Here is a 4,588-nt window from a genome sequence, read left to right as displayed (position 1 = left end):
ACAGAAGAGAGTTGTGAGGAAATATGGTTAAATTATCCGCTTCAATTCCATACGTAAGGACAAGGTCTAACGTGTGACTAAAACAGTGAGTGGGTTTATTTACATTTTGGGAAAAACCAATTGAATCTAATAATGAATTAAACGCAGTGCTCAGGCAGTTACTGTCAGCATCTACATGAATGTTAAAGTCACCCACTATAATGACTTTATCTGTACTAAGCACTAAATCAGATAGAAAATCAGAAAATTCAATCAAAAACTCTGAATAAGGGACTGGAGGACGGTACACGATAACAAATAATAGTGGTTTTTGAGTTTTCCAGTTTGGGTGTGAAAGGCTAAGAGTAAGGCTCTCAAATGAGTTATAACTATGTTTAGGTCTAGGGTTTATTGATAAGCTAGAATGGAAGATTGCTGCAACTCCTCCACCTCGGCCTGTGCTTCTAGGAACATGATAATTAATATGACTTGGGGTGGTTGACTCATTTAAACTGACATATTCTTCCTGCTGCAACCAAGTTTCAGTGAGACAGAATAAATCGAATTGATGATCACTTATTAAGTCATTTACTAACAGAGATTTAGAAGAGAGAGATCTGATATTTAATAATCCACATTTAATAGTTTTGGGGTTTTGTTCTGTAAGAGGAGTAGTCTTAACTTTTATTAGATTATTATGATTAACTCCTCTTGTTGTCATATTTACTTTATGTAATTTAGGTCGGGGAACAGACACAGTCTCTATAGGTATGTGGGAGTTTTGGGGGGATGACAGTTGTAAGGACACTGCAGAGAGGCGTGTAGGACTGGATCTCTGCATCCTAGGCTCAACTCTGGATTGTCATTCTTTTGGTTGTCTAATAAAACCAGCCATATTTCTGGATAAGAAAGCTGCACCATCTAAAGTAGGATGGATGCCATCTCTCCTAATCAGGTTTTCCCCAAAAACGTTTCCAATTGTCTATGTAGCCCACATCGTTTGCTGGACACCACCTAGACAGCCAGCGGTTGAATGACGACATGCGGGTGTACATGTCGTCACTGGTCAGATTTGGCAGGGGGCCAGAGAAAATTACGGAGTCCGACAATGTTTTGGCAAAGTTACACACCGATTCAACGTTCATTTTAGTGACCTCCAATTTGCGTAATCGGGCGTCATTAACTCCCACGTGAATAATAATATTACTGTATTTACGTTTATCCTTAGCCAGGAGTTTCAAATACGATTCAACGTCGCCGCTCTGGCCCCAGGAAGACATTTGACTACGGCCGCTGGAGTCTCTAACTTCACGTTTCTGACTATGGAGCTGCCAATTACCAGAGTTGGTTTCTCAGCGGGTGTGTCGCTGAGTGGGGAAAATCGGTTAGAAACGTGAACCGACTGGTGGTGAACCTCGGGCGTCTGTTTAGCATTAGATCTCTTACGAACCGTCACCCAGCCAGACTGGCTTCCCGGCTGCTCGGGAACTGCCGGGGGACAGCTAGCAGGGGCTACGCTAGGTCGGCCCGCACCAGCTACCGGGGCCTGACTAGCTGAGTTGTTTTCCATGGTGCGGAGCCGTGCTTCCAATTCCGTGAGCCTCGCCTCCAAAGCTGCAAAAACCTTACACTTATTACGTATACCATTATCACTAAAGGAGGCAGAGGAAAAACTGAACATAAGACACACCGAGCAAGTGAGAGAAGGAGAAACAGAGGGAGACAGAGAAGCCATTGCTAATGGATAACCGCTAAGCTAACGAAGCTAATATAAGTGAAATGTGGAATTTGTAAACTTTAGCTGGTTATGTTTTGCAAAAGCAGGTGCTTGTGTAATACAAGCGTATGTTAAGATTAAGTATTAATTCTTGTGCGAAGAAACCACTTATTTAAGTAAAAATAACAGCTACAATTAATCAGTAAACAATCCTTCGGTAGAAACCCAAGAGTGTGCAGAAACAGGAAGTGACGCGATTCCACTGCATAGGACAGTAAAAATGTAAGTGTGTGAAAGATACATACATTCATTACATCAAGCTAATGGCAGTCTAATATTCCTTTAAGAAAACCTCCTTTAAAACCATAATGTTTAATGTTTACTGAAAATGTTTTTCAGCTATGTGTGATTATTATGAAGCTTGTAGTTTTTATTGCTGTTAAACTTGACTGTATCTTACAGTGAGATGTTTTTATTTAGAGGAGCCTTATCAAACTTGAAATTAATCTCAGAATTTTAAGTAAACACAAAATTACTTTATCATTATTATCAAATGCATCTAAAGGACAAAGCTATATAAAATTTGCATTTATATATATTTACATTTCCAGAATGATAATAATACCCTTCCACCTTTTTAGAGCCATAAGCTCTACTAGATACACGTGAACAATCAACAGAGCCATACATCTGAACTGACCTGAAAAAAATCTCTTCTAAGAGCCAAAACATTATTACATTGTATTTCCTTTCATAATAGCTAAGACTAATGTAACAATAACTTGAAAGGTTGTGAATATCACAAAAAATATCAATATTTGTAGTAACAAATAATTCATAGTTTATTAAAAATATCAAATATTTAACTTTCAAATGTAATAAAAAATGCCTTAATTATAAATATTATTTTACATTTTAAGACAAAAAAAACTACTTACCCCAAAAAGTATTTAAAATGTGTAAATAGTCTTCTAGATTTGCATTATTCAGATTTCTTTACCTACTCTGCCTCAGTCAATATCTGTGGTGAAACCTGTGTGCTGAGGAGCCCTTATAGATTTTGCTGCACAAATCATGTGTCATCCCTCGCTGAGTCAATTGGTAAGAAATAACCAGGACAAACAAAACGTGCTTGCAAAGTTCCACCATGTGTTCCACCAAAGTGATCTAACCAGATCTCACTGGCTCTTACTCAGACAGGCACTTACATAATGACATATTTATTTTTTATTTACCTGTTGATATAGCAAACGTTGGATAAGTTTTTGTGATTTACTATATTTTTCCTTCAGTCACCTCACAAATAACAACTAAACACACAATTCATTATATATATCATGCCCTAGTTGTGTTTTTGACAACTGACAAACCAGTTGTGTCAAAGCAAAGGTGAAAGAACACAGGTGTGGTGGGTGTGACAATGTCAAATCATTTAGAATCTATATTAAGCATCAACTCACCCGGTGACATTCACAGAGAGTTAAAGTATGTTGTGGAGGGCAGGGATTACTGCAGGATACAAACTTATTGTGATTTTAAAAAACTCAAGCTAACAGTTTTACAGAACATGTTAAAACATTCAAACTGGAAAATGAGATTGAACGACATTTACAAAAATATGAATAATCTGAAGTTATTGTGTGAGTGAAACGTTTTGTTACAGAATGCAGCACTAAAATGTAGACAGAAATCCAGGCTTGCTAGAGATTTCCCTGTAAAAAAATCTCAATAGCATTCCCTATTAATCCCTGGTAATCTATTTTAATTGACAAAACAGGACCCAGCAAACAGCACAGCACAGTTGAATTAAGACATATATAATCATTTTATTTGTGGTATAAGAATTGCAGTGTTAGAACTAAATGTATTAGTTGATGGATACAAAGATAAAAACACATGCAGGTGAACACTCCTATGATTTCTTGGATCATGGATTATGCCATCTCCCCGTGTGTTCACCTGCAAAAACTGTGTCTGACACTGAGGTTTGCAGCGTAGTTCTGTCAACTGTGGAGCAATTTTTCATTCTGTGTACCTCAGAATTTAGAAACAACTCAGTCCTGTCACCTTCAGATGACTCTGCTTTTGTAGGATTCAGTGTTCAGTGTTATGAACTGGTGTGGGCTAAATCATTTGCAGTTCAACATTAAAAAAACAGAAGAAATAGGACTCCTGTTACTTCTATCTAGATGTATAGTGAGAGTAGTGTTTGCGATGTGTGGATGTTTTATGAGTCTGTGGTGACCAGTGGTATCTTCATACCACGCTCCGCTGGGTCAGCAACATGAAGGAGCACTGGCTCTGTTCTTGGTTTCAAGCTGGACCCCTAAAATTTTATGTCTGAGAGGAGGATGCTGTCCAAACTCCTCTCAAATTTGAACAATCTCTCACACTCACTGCACAGTGTTATGGGTGGACAGAAGAGCATCTTCAGGCTGAGATTGATCACTACCAAGTTCTCTACAGAGCACCACAGAAGATCCTTTCTCGCTGTGGCCATAGAACTTTACAAATCGGACCCCTTGTGGAAGAGGGAGGGTGACTGGAACTAAAACTAAATATTGGTAAATCATGTATTGTCATAATCATCATAACTACACTGTCACTGTGGCTCAGGAGGTGTAGCAGTTATCAACCAACTCCAGGGTTGTAGCTTTGATTTCCAGCTACTGCATGCAGGCCAGCTGCATTAGAGCTCCCAAGCTGGTGTCTTTTTATGTGTGCGTGCGTGTGCATGTATGGGTGTGATTCTAAGTGCAAGTAGGTGAATGAGAAGTAGTGTAAATCACTTTGGGAACCAATAAGGTAGAAAAGTTTCATATAGTATAGGTTTGGACCATTTATCATAAACCTAGTTTTATTTATCTTAGATTTTTCTTTTTTTGTTCTTAT

At 38.3% G+C, this 4,588-nt stretch overlaps 1 pseudogene; it reads right to left on the bottom strand.

The window, feature by feature from the left end:
• Positions 1 to 841: 841 nt before the first annotated feature.
• On the bottom strand, positions 842 to 2,621 carry LOC137137249 (uncharacterized; annotated as a pseudogene).
• Between the last annotated feature and the right edge of the window lie 1,967 nt (positions 2,622 to 4,588).

The sequence above is a fragment of the Channa argus genome, chromosome 12 (genome assembly GCF_033026475.1).
Source record: "Channa argus isolate prfri chromosome 12, Channa argus male v1.0, whole genome shotgun sequence".
Lineage (NCBI taxonomy): Eukaryota > Metazoa > Chordata > Actinopteri > Anabantiformes > Channidae > Channa > Channa argus.
The sequence above is the reverse complement of the archived record's forward strand: the minus strand, read 5'-3'. Positions and strand labels throughout refer to the sequence as shown.